The 14,704-nt window shown below is 42.2% G+C and overlaps 2 long non-coding RNA genes across 3 annotated transcripts; one reads left to right on the top strand and one right to left on the bottom strand.

Annotated features, from left to right (window-relative positions):
- Positions 1–393: 393 nt before the first annotated feature.
- On the bottom strand, positions 394–4,875 carry LOC135448528 (uncharacterized). 2 transcript variants are annotated; one of them, XR_010440487.1, is made up of 3 exons: positions 4,773–4,875; positions 2,666–2,888; positions 394–913 (listed from the first exon to the last, which is right to left on the bottom strand). It is a non-coding gene; the product is annotated as an uncharacterized LOC135448528 (long non-coding RNA). The 2 variants fall into 2 exon arrangements; XR_010440488.1 differs by lacking the exon at positions 4,773–4,875 and adding an exon at positions 3,110–3,185.
- Positions 4,876–5,951: 1,076 nt separating this feature from the next.
- Positions 5,952–12,555, top strand: LOC135448527 (uncharacterized). The gene is made up of 4 exons (XR_010440486.1): positions 5,952–6,087; positions 8,520–8,586; positions 8,821–8,991; positions 11,690–12,555. It is a non-coding gene; the product is annotated as an uncharacterized LOC135448527 (long non-coding RNA).
- The last annotated feature ends 2,149 nt before the right edge of the window (positions 12,556–14,704 follow it).

Consider the following 14,704-nt stretch of genomic DNA (forward strand, 5'->3'; position numbering starts at 1 on the left):
TTAATTGTTAAATCTTCAGATTTCCCTCACTGAGCTCCCCAGGGCTGTAGAAGGCAGGCAGCAGCAGGCAGGCTCTGCTGTTCCAGAAAAAAAAAAAAGATTTTAAAAACCTCTTGCAGCAGAGAGTTGCTTAGGAACATCAGCAGTGAGCTGCAGGGGTGAGGGCCAAGCACTGCTCACCATGTTTTGAAAATATTTCTATTCTCAATAATCTCAGTGCAATTTTCCACACATGCCATGGTGTAGCATTCTCTCCTTCCTAAGGGTTTATTTGCCTTTCACACAGGAATTCAGTTCCATCAGCAAGCTGCAGCTGATGTGTCTGAGCAGCACTGGATTCACGTGCAGCAGTAACAAGGGCTAAAAAATAAGTGCAAAACACATGGAAGCCTCTTAGGTTTAAAAAGCTGGTTAGATATATAAAATAATACATTCAGGGATTGATTTATAATCTTCAGTTCTCTACTCTTGATGCTGTCAGCTGGTACAGGATAGCTGTGATTCTAACATCCCAGAAATCACATAATTTGCATTTACTCCTGTAGTTTAGTACCACCACTTCTTCCCTGAGTCATCTGCATTTATCAGTGAGAAGAAGCCTGCTGTGTTCTCACACAACAACTGATATTTTTCATGCTGTTCATCTAAGAAACTCACTAGACATATAGTGAACTGATAAAAATTACTCCTTTCCTCCTCAAAAAAAATCTTCTGCACAATGAGCTCTGGCATCCCAGGATAAGGAGTGGGATCAGCTGGCATAAAATTCAGTATTTTTCTCCCAGAAGAGCCACTGCTGTGTGAAAGGGAAGAGCATGGAAGGATGGTGGATGAAGCTCCTCTGTGCAGGGGTGTTGTACTACAGCATCTCTTCAGTTTCAGAGATAAGAGACACACCAGGGTACATCCATCCCTACAAAAAAAAAAAAAAAAAAACCCACTTAGGGAGTGCAGGATGGGAGCAAAAAGTACAAACAACCTCCTGGCTCTAAAGCAGACACACGCTGTGGGCAAAGAGAGGTGAGGCAGGGAACTGGCTGTAAAGATAAACAGGAAACATCAAACACAGCTGTGGGGGGAAAAAAGGAAAAAATAGAAATAAAGAAAAGGCCTGGTTACTGTTTCTTGATGAATTTAAAGCTGATTTAATTTGGTAGTACTCATAAAAAGCCAGTCCTGCTCTCTGTGGCCACCCTGCCAGGGCATCCCTCCTCCTGTGCCACCACTAACAACCATGCAGCCTCATGGTTAGCTGGATAAAGAACTGCAGCTCCCTTGCTTCTCCCAAGAAAAGGAAACCCTGATTTTCATCTCTATCAGCTCCCTGAATGATTTGTTTTGTGACCACAGGGTAAAGAGAAGGGTGGTAGGAGAAAATGCCTTGGGCACCATGCAAGTCAAGCCATACCGGAGGGAAAGGGAGAGAAACAGAGCTCAAACTTGATTTCATGTGGATTTCTAAATTTGAGCTGAAATTTTAGCCTCCTGTCATAGCCAAGGAGAGAAAGAGGAACTTCCAGCTCATGATGAGCTCCAGCTCCAGCCTGGAGAAGAGGAGGCTCAGAGGGAAATTTCTCCCTTTCTGCAACTCCCAGACAGGAGGGTGGGGCTGGTGCAGGTCAGGCTCTGTTCCCAGAGAAACAGGCACAGGACAAGAGGAAATGGCCTCAAGTTGTGCCAGGGGAGGTTTGGATTGGATATCAGAGAAAAAACCTAATCACTGAAGGGGTTGTCAAGCACTGGCACAGCTGCCCAGGACAGTGGTGGGGTCACCATCCAGTCCTTGGAGGGATTTCAGAAATGTGGGAATGTGACACTTGGGGACATGGGTTAGTGGTGGCCTTGGCAGTGCTGGCAGAATGGTTGGAGTTGATGATCTTGGAGGCCTTTTCCAGCCTAAATGATTCTGTGATTCTTCTGACTTGCTTTAAACAGCTCTTCCAGGATGTCTGAAAATGTCTCTTTCTCTTGGCTGTCTAAAAGAGACAGGTGACAAACATTTGGACAGGTGAACCCCACCCAGAAGCAATGTCACACCTGATTAAGTATCATTATCCCTACCTCACACAGAGGGAAGTTGCAGCACAGAGCTGGGATCAGAGGAAATGCTGAAATTCTCCAGTCATTCCTCTAGTGCTTGTGCAGGGTCTCCATTAAAACGCCTCTCATTTAGACTCTCATGTGAGAGATTTACCCTCACAATGCCACACATCAGCAAACACCCATCTTCTTCCATTAATAACTTATTAATTCTTCTTATTATTAATAATTTTTACCAGCAAGATTTATTTTATAGAATACTTTGAATTGTTGAAATGCATATACAATTCAATTCTCTTCTTGGTGATTTTGGGGGGACGGTTATTTTTTTTCAGGGCTGGTTAAGTCAAGACTACCTGTCATCTCTACAATGATCTCTCCTGGAAAATTCTGCATTCTGAAGCAAAGATTGCTGCTATTTATAGTCCCTTCTAGACATTCACGTGTATGCCTTCAAATTTCTTTCTGACAATTAAAAAAACTCACAAGTGACAATGAAGTAACACAGCTGATGAAAAAGCACTTTCTCTTTATGATTTTTTAAATATTTTTTTAAATAAACATGGATTTTTTAAAATAAACATGGATTTTTTCCATGTTTAGGTAAATAATTCTGCTTGCTCACCTTGCTCAACAGATTTCCCAGAGAAGCTGTGGCTGCTCCATCCCTGGCAGTGTTCCAGACCAGCTTGGATGGGGCTTGGAGCAACCTGGGATGGTGGAAGGTATCCTGACCATGGCAGAAGAGTTGGAAGAAGATTGTCTTTAAGGCATCACAACTTATGCATAAATCAAATTCAATCTTTCTCCTTCAGTTTTTCTGGAAGTCACAATCACCTGCTGAGACACTATGGAAAGAAATGATATTGTTGAAATTTGCTGTCTGCAGAGCCAGCTCTGCATGCATGCATATAAATTACTCTCCTTCCCTTGGCAAGGTGAAATATTTAGAGGTGTAAAATAAATGTGTAAGAGGTTTTAATTTTCCTGTGAGTTACATCCTCAATTAGCTGAAGTGGTGAAAAAGAAAGCAGCTTTATGGTTTCAGCACCTTGCATAAAACACTCACCTGATAGAATAATGCAAAGCTGGCCTGAAACAGGTGATTTAGAGACCCACTGAAGGAGAAAGGGAAGCTTTAGTCGTTTTATACCTGCATAGATAAACACATTATGGAAATGCTTTTAAAACACCTTCTGTTTGAAGCCATTCTGGCTTTTATGGGCTTCAGAGGTCTTACAGCAGTTACCTGTGAGCAGCCATTTCCAGCTCATAATTCTGCCAGCTCTTTTATTATCAAGCAGTCACTGTTCAAGAAGTGTTTGGACTGCACTCTCAGGCCCATGGTGGAATTTTTGGGGATGCCCTGTACAGGGCCAGGAGCTGGACTTGATGATCCTTGTGGTTCCCTTTCAACTCAAGGTATTCTATGATTCTATGAATCTATGCAAAAGTTTCTAGTAAAGATTAATTATATTTTTTTTTAAATCACTTTGTATCCAATGCAGAAAGCCCCTGATGCAGGGAATGATTTGCATCTGACTCCATTGATTCAGAATGCTGAACAATTGCTTTATTAAAATTATACTGTATCACACTAATACTATATTATAACTATACTAAAGAGATACTGTACTATATTATCCAAAAGATACTAAAGAAAAACCAGTGACTGTCAGAGACAGTCAGGACACAACTTGGACCTAATAGGCCAAGGAAACAAAGCAATCCTCAGCAGAATCCAATTGACAAATCACTTCAGGTAAACAATCTCCATAACACATTCCACATGTGCAAAAACAATGGGAGCAGCAAGTAGAGGTAAGAATTGTTTTCTCTTCTTCTCTCTGTGCTTCTCCAGGAAAAATCCTGGGAGAGAAAATTATGTCTCTGTTCAGAGAATGTGAATGGCACTGTAGGAATGTCGGGAGGTAGGAGGGTGTCAGGACAGACGGAGACCAGAGATCTCTGCAGCCAGGTCATGGAACTTGTGGTTTATTGCAAAGGGCCTGGGTGCAGGGCCCTGCTGGGAGCTGCCAAACACAGCTCAGAGCAGCAAAGAGAGAAGAGAGGGGGAGAGAGGGTGAGAGAGTAAGTGGATAAAAGCGTAAGGGAGTAATAAAGGTAAGAGAATAAAAAGGGTAAGGGAGTGAGGTTCCCATTCCAATACAATAAATCTTCTTCTGTGTTGAATATTCTAATTCTCACTAACCAATCTAGTACAAAATACAAATCCTATAGCATTTACATACAGCCTATAAGAATCACTACATTACTATACTGTGTTACATTTTAAACCCTAAAAACTCCTCTTTGGGCCCTTCTGCCAAGCTGGTAGGGTCTGCTCTGACCCTTGGGCCTGTCTGCAAACAGAGGGTGTTGTTCCATCAAAAGGGGATCACATTCAGCCAGCCACACCATTGTTTTCCAGTTGTTCAGTAACTGAGGTATCTCAAAGCTTGCTTTCATTTCAATCTCACTTATAGTTTCCATATTCTCAAAGTCTTTTGCCAGACAATCATATTTATAAGGCCTTCCTGTTTCATCTTCCCCAACAGCCACAGCTTTGCACCCAGTCACAGGGCAAACCCCCCTCCTGCTGAACTCTGTGCCCTTGCAGAACCCACTGGGTGCATCCTCACAGCAGCCCCGAGGGAGGGGAGCAGTGTTTCCCTCCTTTGCACCGACAGTGTTGATGTTTTTATCATGTAAAAAGCTCTACACAAGCAGACCTTTGCCTTCATGTGGTTTTCATGGTGCTCCTGCTGGGTCAGCGCAGATTCAGAGCTTGCATGTGTGTGAGATTCACATTCTCTGCACAGAGAGACACAATTCTCTCTCTCAGGTTTTTCCTGGAGAAGCACAGAGGGAAAACAATTCTTATCTCATTTGCTGCTCCTGTTGTTTTTGTGAGCATGTGGAATGTGTTGGAAGATTATTTACCTGAAGGGACTTGGTAATTGGATTCTGGTGTGAGTGTTTTTGTTTTCTTGACCAATCTCTGCAAGCAGTGTCCTGATGGTCAGTCAGGAGACAGGCGATTTTGTTGAGTTCTTATTCAGTTTCAGTTTAGATGTAGTGTAAGGCAGTATAGAATATTATATAATATAACATATTATATAAAAATATATATTATAGTATAATAATGTAATTAATTAGCCTTCTGAATCAGTGGAATCAGATGCATCATTCTTCCCAGATGATGGGGTCACCCTGCTAATCCCATACACATGCCCAAAACCAAACACTGAAATCACAACAGATTGAGAGGAGAACTTCAGCCCTGAGTCACAATTTACTTCACTGACCTGAATCACAATTTACTTCACTGACCATAAGACCCTCACTCTTTTTACTTTGACAGAAGTGTAGGCACACACCAAATTTCCCCAGCCCTATAATGTACAAATGACATTTTCTGCTCTCCCATTAAAACCCCTCCAGGTGAGCCAAGGCCTGGATCAGCTCTGCCATCTTCCCTTGTCTGATTGGTTTTTTCTGGGACAGCCAAACCTCTGCAGGCAGCAAAGTGCAGGCAAGCACCCCCCCTTCACCCCAAAATGCCTTTCTCTCTCTCTCTTAATTCACTCAAGAGAACACTTCTAATAGTACAGCCGTGAAAGATTAATTCCACGGTTACCAAGTAATTTATTCCCATATGTTTGAGACTAAATATTAAATTTCCCGTACCAATTTCTTAATAGCAGCATTAGTACCTTCAAGACACTGCACAATTTCCCCACTGAATGCAGAGCCTTCATTTTCCAAGTGTTTTCCTAAATGAAAAACACAATTAAATTAGAATGTATGATTTCTGAGTGTCAAATATTGCTCTATTGTTCTGCAGGATTACTCTGAAAGTGAAGGAATTTTTTTTAATTATTTGCTAAAGCTGTTTTCCCTTGTTGTAAAGTAGGTCAGCATCTTTCACACTCCTCCTCCTCCTCCTGGTGCACAGAAGAGGCAGATGCACAAGCAGTGTTTGAAGTCCACAGGACCTGGTGAAATTTTCAGTGACAAAATCCTTCCAACTCCAATTCTGCTGAGGTAATATTTTAAAATAGTCATTCAGAGAAGTTTACAGAGGTTATTAAACTGAATTAAGAGCTGTGGATCAAAATAATTTCCCCTTAAGCAGGGTGTAGCTAATCTTTAGAATTTTTCCAGGCAGTCATGCCTTCATTACTTCTTTTTCCAACCAAAAATACTAATCTGGATTTGTCAAAGCCTGAAGTGAGATTTACATTAGTCCAGAAGCTACTCTTTGTGTTGTAAATTTTAATTTAGCTTGAGCTGGAATAATAACTGCAGGGATTTGAATTCATCCAAAATATTATTGCACCTGTTAGAGTGGCGTGAAATTTTTTTTATATCCTGATTTTGTAACAGAGCCCAAATCCTCATAGGAGGGGGAAAAAGAAAATTTGTAATCCATGAATGAGTGAATTTGTTGTGAAGATGAGGCACTCAGCCAGCTGAGAGCTCTGGTTTTAATTTTATCCACCAACTTGTTGGAAAACCAGCAGCTACCCCATGACCATGGGGTCTTTATCTGGTAGGAACAGAAGCCAGGAGATGCTCCTGCCTCAGCCTTTCCTGCCCATCTTCATCCCTGATGGTCACCAGCCACTGGAATAGCATTTTCTGTGAAATATCAGCAGGAGAAATGCTGGAAAACAAGCCCACATATGCAGGAAACAGTAGAGAGGGTGCTCTGGAAGGGCAGAATGTGCCCCAGCTTCACCAATTCGTAGCAATTCCAGGCAGTTCTTTCTAACAATAGCAGCTCAAAATCACAAATTTTTTTTGCCACCTTCAGATCAATAGAGCTGTGAGTTCTTTTCCCCAGAAAAATCAGAAAATTTAAGGCATATTGTTTGAATTAAGATGGAATGAATTAAGATAGATGATAAAATCTAACTCAAGTGCTGCCTTCTGTCAGTGGTAAGCCTCTGCCCCTGGTGCTGATCCTCCAGGCCCCTCTGCAGGATTCTGGAGGCCTCTTCCAGGCACTGAAAGGCACTAAAATGTCTCTTTCACTTGCTTTTTCCAAGTATCTGTTGCCTAGATTAAACATCTCATTCAGAAAAAAAAAAAAAAAAGAAAATTTGAGACGAAGCATTTAGATATTTTCAATTTCCTTCTAACGCCTGTTTCTAAACCAAAAATAAATGCCAGCCACAAACTGGCATTAATGAAGTAAAGCTCTCTCAAATATAGGGGTTTTATTAAGGAGAAAGATTCCTCTGGAAAGTCTTGCCATTTTTCCCTACATGCTCCTCCAAAATCCAGCCAGCCTTTTATCCCAACCTTTTCACTGCTGAAGTTTTTCTCCTAATCAAACCTTTAAGCCTTTTAAAAGAGGCTTTAAAATTAGGGTAATGTGCAAAAAAAAAAAAAAAAAAAAAGTCAGCTGGCCCTTTTCCATCCCTCCTGGACTCTCTCATTGCCACAGGCACAAACTTCTGCTTTCAGAACAGCACCAGCTCAGCAGAGCACTGCTTGCACACCATGTTCCCAAAAAACATGGAATTATCTAGGTTGGAAGAGACCTTTAAGATCAACAAGTCCAGTACTGCCAAGGCCACCACTAACCCATGTCCCTGAGTGCCATATCCACATGGCTTTTAGATCTCTGCAGGGATTTTGACTCCATCCCTTCCCTGTTCACTGGCATCACTGCCATGGATACATCAGAGTCACTGCTTTGCCCCATTTGAAATCCCTCCTCAGCCCCCTGGCTCCTTTGGGCATGGGATGGAGAGCAGCCTGACAGGGGCCAGGAGGGCAGAGAGTGCTGAGATCATGGACAGTTACTGGTAAAATGTTTCCAGCTCATGAATCAGCTCATGTCACCCCCAGCCATCTGTCTGATCTGTGAATGCCTTTTTCTGACCTCCTGGTTAGAAGCTCTTCAAGGGACATTATGATTGTGCAGCACTTCAAACCAAATTGCCCCGAAACTCATCCCAAAGGCAACAGGGCAGCTCAGGCCCCCATCCCAACCAAGCCCTTATTCTGACAGCTGAGGCCTGCAGAGTGAATATTTTGTGCTGTACATGTTATAAAGCACAAGCTGTGCCAAATCCTCACTATTTATAAGAAACCGGTTTTGTTAGACAGGAATAACTTTCCATTACACTTGAACAGATTTGACAAGGATGGGAAGTTTTGAACGTTGTGAAATTGGACAATTTGGAGTGATAACCAGAGGCAGAGTGTGGAATCCATCCCTGGAGATTGCTCAGCCATGTCTGCCCCTACATCTCCAAGAGGGGCATTTTAGAGACAGATAAAACTTGTTTGAAATGTGTCTCCTGGTACTTAGTTTATTTGGTGCTTTTTTCTCTGGGCAACTTTATTACTCATAGTGCAATTTCCTTGCTTGCACTTGAAGCAATCCTTCTCCTGCATGATGATTAATCTTGCCTTCTGAAACAAATTTATTCTGTTTTTAGCCATTACTTCATCTCTTTCAGGAAGGCCTTCACACCGAGATGCTGATTGCTGAATTGTTCCAGTTCTGCATGCCTGTAATCCATCCAGGTACCCTGACAGCAGGCTGTATTTCTTACAGCAGTCATCATGATAAATGGCATTCAATAGGTCACATTTATCTTCCAAGAAAATCCAACAGCTCCCTAAGCAGGTTCTTGTCTGATATGGCACAGGGGAAAAAAAAATTAACATTCAAGACAGTTCAAGAGCTTCTAACCTCTCAAGACCTGAAAATAATGTATTTGTGTTCTGAGCATATTTTGAATTTCCTTCTGCCTTCAGATCTCAGGGCACCTGATCACTTGAGAGGCCGAGGGGACAAGGAGCATCTGTCTCTCACCACCTGCCACTGAACCACAGTGCAAGCTGCAGCCACTTCATGTGCCACCAGACTTGTCACTGAAAGAGGATTTCCCAAGGCTGCCCTACAACACCAACACTGCTGACAGCCAGGTTTGTGTGACAGGTAGAGACTGCAGCTCTCTGTTGTTTTTTCTGGATTTTTTTTGAGCAGGGTTTCCAGAAACAAGATGTAGTAGAAAGGCTCAAAGAGGAAAAACCCCAGACATATTCATGTATGTGCTTGCCAAAAAGTCTTGGGAGTCCCACAGAGGAACCAGATGGCCCCATATGTGAGAGTAAAACCGAAAAGACAAGGAGGAAATGCATTAATAACCATGGCAGCCCCCTCGTCTAGAAACACATGGCCTTCACATGGCCCTTCCCCACCAAACACTTGCTGTGACTCTTCCCTTTGGATTTTATGTCTTTTACATCACCCCAGAAAACAGGAAAAGACAGTCCATGGCCACTGCAGCCATGGGGGTAACAATATGGGGATAACTATTTTTTCTTAGGCAGATCTTTAAACAAACAAAAAAAATTAAAAAGAATAAGTTAAAATGAGACCCATTTTCCCTATTAATCCTTAGCTCAAAATATCCCCACATGAGGAAACATGCACAACACAAGGATAAAGTCATCTCACAAAACACAGTGCATAAAATATCTCCAGCAGTTAAAATAACTAATTTCTGGCCTTGGAGACTATGCTGGCATCCCAAACTTTCAAAACACAAAAGTTTAAAAAATATCAGTAATAAAACTTACACACTTTATCTTCCAAGCCTGCACATTGCAGTTGAGCTGCATTTTGGGGCTTTCCCATGGATGTGTTTAAATGCAGCCATCTGTGTTTTACAGTCATCACAGGGGGATATAAGTACAGATATCCTCAGTTCAGAACTGAAGATGGAGTAGTGATTGTATGAGGGAATATCAGGTGGCACTGCTGATCATTTCTGTGAGAAACAGGCAGGGAACAAAGAAAACAGAAGAAACAAAAACCAGCAGGACAGCCTCACCTCTTTTCAGTTATCTAAAAAAGTCTAATAAAAAGTGCTGCATCTTTCCTCTGCAGACAATCAGCTTGGTAGGAGCTGGCCCCTTTCTCTCCATCATTATTTACAGCTGCTGCCATCTTGCCAGGCTGCTCCTGGAGACCTTTTCCACTCCAAATCAGCATCAATTTATGGCTCAGCAAGGCACCATCAGCAAAGCTGGGGCCATCCTTCACCTCCAGCACCCTGAGAAATTGCCTTGGAAATTGAGCTGTGCCAAGGACACCCAGGTGTTAAATGATCTGTGTGTCAGGCACCTGCACAGGACCTGATCCCATCTTCCCATCCCTCATGATGTTTGCAAGTGTCCTGGTTTAGGGAAAATTTGGGAGAAAACCTCCAAAGTGGGGCCCCTCCAGAAAGCAAACCCACACGGCCCCTCCCCACAACCGGTTCTGGAAGGATTCCTCAGAGAGAAGTGGAAAGAACCTGTTTATTTAACAGGCACAGCACCCCCAGCACACAGAATGAACAATGCTGGGTGACACCACTCTGTCACTGCTCTGAAAAAGATGACAAATTCAGAAAGTCTCTCTGGGGGTGCTCGCTCTGTTCTCAGTCCCTCTGGCGCTGGGGCAGCTGCTGCCCAGAGTAGGCCCCGCTGGGCCACAAGGTGCAAACTCTCGGGGTTTGCCAGGCCCCAGCCTGGAGCAGGTTCAAGTGGTGCCCAGAAAGGAAAGGAGAAACAGTCCAGGAAGAAATTTGGACTGTTTAGCTAAACTAGCTAATGAGCAGAAGCAAAAGCAAGCAGAAGCAAAGCAGAAACAAGAGCGAGAGAGCAAAGCGAAAAAGCAAAAGCAGCACCATTTACTGCCCTGTCTCTGTATTCCACCAGGACGATAAGAAAACCCAAACAAAACTTTCACTCTTCAGAGCCAGTCTTGAAGGCACAGAACATAATATCCAGCATAAACAGAACACATGAATGGGGATATGAGCATCATAACGTCACCCTAGGACAGCAAGGCATGGGGGAAATCAGTTCACCCCACCTTGTGGACTGGAGCAATGCTCTTCTGTGCTTTGAATGGGCAAAGTGTCTCCAGTTCACCCTCAAAATAAAAGGATCAATGTCTTCATTGCCCTGCAGGCAAAATGCCATTATCTGGATGAACAGTTATCCCTGGAATTGCAGAAGACCTATTTTACCTGGCTTTATGGGAGGGGAAAAAAACTCATCTGCTCATTTGATGCCAGCCAATTGAATAATTAGCAATTAAACTTTGCTAGGAAGAAGAGGAGGTCTCTTTTTGTGAATATCTTTTCAAGTCTTAAGCAGGATTCAGGTCTCAGTTTTGTACCTGATTGAAATTCAGGCAGCTCTGGGCCAAGCAAACAAATAGATTTACTCTCACAGAATTGCTGAGGGTGGAAAAGACTTCTCAGATCATGGAGCCCAACCATTAACCCAGCACTATAATACCAAAGTACTCCATTCTCCTGGTGAGTTTAGCCCCTCAACTAGAAATTGTTCTTGAGGATGAATTATAGGTTGGTTCCTTTTCAAGCAATAAAACATTTCTTGGTAGAATATTTACCTATTCTTCACTTTTTTTTCAGATGTATTATTGTCCCACAGTTGTGGTGTCACAGCTTTGTACAAATACATCAGTGAAATTACAGATTTTAATGGAAAAATAATAGTAATGTTCATTTTTCTTTAGGAACTGTATAATATCTCTTTTTTTTCTGTAACAACAGCCTCAAAATCAGAACTTTGATATTAAATAGTCACTTATTTTTTCCAGCAGATATTTCAAGCCAGGGCTTCTCTTCAAACAGCTCTGCAGAGTTGCACAGGAATTTCAGTCCTTTAACACTCAGAAGAAGAGGTCTGGTGACTCCTACATGAAAGGTCCTCCACAGGACTCTCTCCTCCCCTGGAGAAATGCCTTTTCTATTGCCATCATGCTGCCTCTGCTTGTCCAATAAAACCTTTTCTGCAGGTCTTACTTTCAAATTCCTGTCAAAGATGAGGGTGTTAAATAAGTTACAGACACACAAAGTGCAAAAGCAAAGGATAAGTCATGCATTGGGATGGTTTTATTGCTGCCACAGGACATTTAAGCTCAGAAATACTCTGATTTCTAGCCCCAGACCTCTAAGGATTTATTGCTGCCCTGCACCTGAAATAAATTCTGCTGCTGCAATGATCATCAAACGGGGAGAGAAAAATCCCTGCCCAGCCTGAAGGTGAGAGTAGCTGGGAAATGCAGCACCAGCCTACAGGAGCAGAGGTGATTTTGTGTAGGAGGATCTGCTCCCTCCTTCCTCACACTACAACTCAGTCTGAGCAAGTACATGCTCACTGTGAATGGAAATTTCCATCTCATAAATCACCTGCATCCTGACAAGTTTATTAAAAACTAAGAAGGGAATTGGAGTAGATTTTTTTTCCCACTTCTATTTACCTATACCAAACAGAAACCCCCTGTGGGTTTGTTTGCACTCATTTCTCTGAACCTATCCATCACAACCTGAATCTAATCTGGTTACCCTTTTCCCCACCTGCAAAATTATGGCACAGCAAACCAGATTCACAGAGGAAGATACAAACCATTCTGTCTTTATAGCACCTTTCTAACACACAGGAAATGAGGAGTAATGAAGAACCATCTGCATTTGGAAGAATTGACAAGCCTTGAAAATGTTGTCACAGCCTAACGATGGCCTCATGGGTGTCTGGGTGAGTGTCTGCCTCTCTGAGTTCCTCAGCTGAGCCTGGAACATCCTTCTTGGGATCCAGACATTGCCAGTTAGTAATAAATGACAAGAGGAATATTTTCTTCCCAAGGAGAATGGGCAAAATTTTGAGTTCATGTGATCTGGACAGATCAGTCAGAGCTTCTCTGACTTCAGCAGATCTGGATTGTTCACATCCCCATCCATGTAATATTCTCGTCCTGAAAAACAAACACAGGCACTCTCTGCTGGCTAAATTTACTGGTGCAGTAACTGCTGGGGGGGAAAAATGTGTGTGGTTCCCTTCAATCCTCTCTTGTAAACTCACTTTTTTTGTAAATTCACCTTTCATAAACATAAACTGTTTATGTTCCCCATAAACAGTTCATGGGGAACTGTTATGCACATGTTATCAACAAGATAACACTCTGCATTTTACATAACCTATTTCCCACCTTGAATGACTCAGAGATTCACAGGACTTGTTCCTAACTCCTATTTGGGAGCCAGTGTTAATTTCCCTGACCAATAATAAATGTGAACATTCAAACCATGGAATGGAATTTTTTTTCCCTGTGTCATCATTTAGCACCTTAATTAAGCAACAGCTTAGACAGATTTTAGCTTTCCTGTGTTTATGCCCAATGTACATGTAAAGAGCAACTTTATCTCCCCTTCCCAGCGTCTGGTTTGCTAAAAGTAACAAAGCTGAGCTCTTCTGGACTCCAGTCTTGTCATTCCCTTGTACAACCCTAACAACATTCCTCTGCCTCACTGAGGATTTTCAAACAGTGTTTGACCAGAATATTCCCCTCAGTATTTGTTTCTAAGGTATATATTTGTATTTTCCCATCAGTATTTTTTTCTAAGCACAGCTTTGTAGCCAACAAGGTAATTTTCTGTTCTGAATCCAGGACAGAGCTCTGCAATGCAGAATACAATCTGAGTTTTACTGCTCAGGGGTGTCAATATTACCCCCCTCCTTCCCTATAGCATCCCACCCCTGACACTTCAGCACTTTGTATCTTTAGCAAAGTTCAGTAGCTTTTAAATTTTCATTTTATGCTCCCAATTCCCATCTGCTCCTGGAGATCTCCTTAAAAATCTTGCATTAATCAAGGTTTTATCTGCTTTACTCATAATTTCTCTCATGGCACCATACCCATCACACTTTGACTCCAGGTACTTTAAGGGCTCCCATGGCTGATTTTTTCTTTGCAAAATCCTGCATAACAGAGACAGCCCCATTTCTCCCTAGAAGGCTTGACTTACTCAAGTCTCTTGTGACTGGGGAGCTGTGGGAGTACCTCTGGCTAAATGGCAGGAGGAGAAATGTTTTCTCTTAGTTTGCACTGTTGCTGTAGTATGTGAGTCATGGACGTGTGACTGCTGAGGGGAAAGTGGGTGGGAGAAAACACTTGAGATGAAGAGAGATTCTTGATTATGTGATGATGTCAGAATTCAAATTGAAGCTGATTTCCTGAAAGTCTGGTGTTCAAAAGAGACAGTAGTACTATCAGAATTTTACACTCCTTCAGGTTTTTTTAGGCTGGCACGTGAAAACTCAGAGTATGGGTTTTGAGAGTTTTTCTCTCTGCAGTTCATCATATTTCTATAATTCATCTGGGAAAAGTTGTAAATTGTGTAGTTTTTGAGGTGAGAGAGGTGTGAAGAAGGTTTCCAGGACTTCAAGGTTTCCAGCTAGGAGAAATACAAGAGGTGCTTCCCCAGGTAGGTTCTTCTAAGGAGGCTACAGCCCACCTCTTCCTAGCTGAGCATCTCAAATTTGCTGGATGCTGACAAGTCAAGCTGATGTTCTGCTGCTAACTGTTCAGTAATTATGCTTAACCTGTGCCAAAAGTGATACTTTGTCACTCAGTGTAATGATTGTGTGGATGCTGGTTTCTCCAAGCAAGCATCTGTAGAATTAGGAGAAATTAAATTAGACCTCATGTCTAACTTGGCAAATGAGGAATATTTTGTGTAAAGACATCTGCTATTGAAGTCACTCCACTGCATGGATGGTACATAATTTTTTTTATTGTTTTTGGCACATCTATAAAATGTTATAAGAATTTTTGATG

The sequence above is a fragment of the Zonotrichia leucophrys genome, chromosome 5, assembly GCF_028769735.1.
Source record: "Zonotrichia leucophrys gambelii isolate GWCS_2022_RI chromosome 5, RI_Zleu_2.0, whole genome shotgun sequence".
Classification (NCBI taxonomy): domain Eukaryota; kingdom Metazoa; phylum Chordata; class Aves; order Passeriformes; family Passerellidae; genus Zonotrichia; species Zonotrichia leucophrys.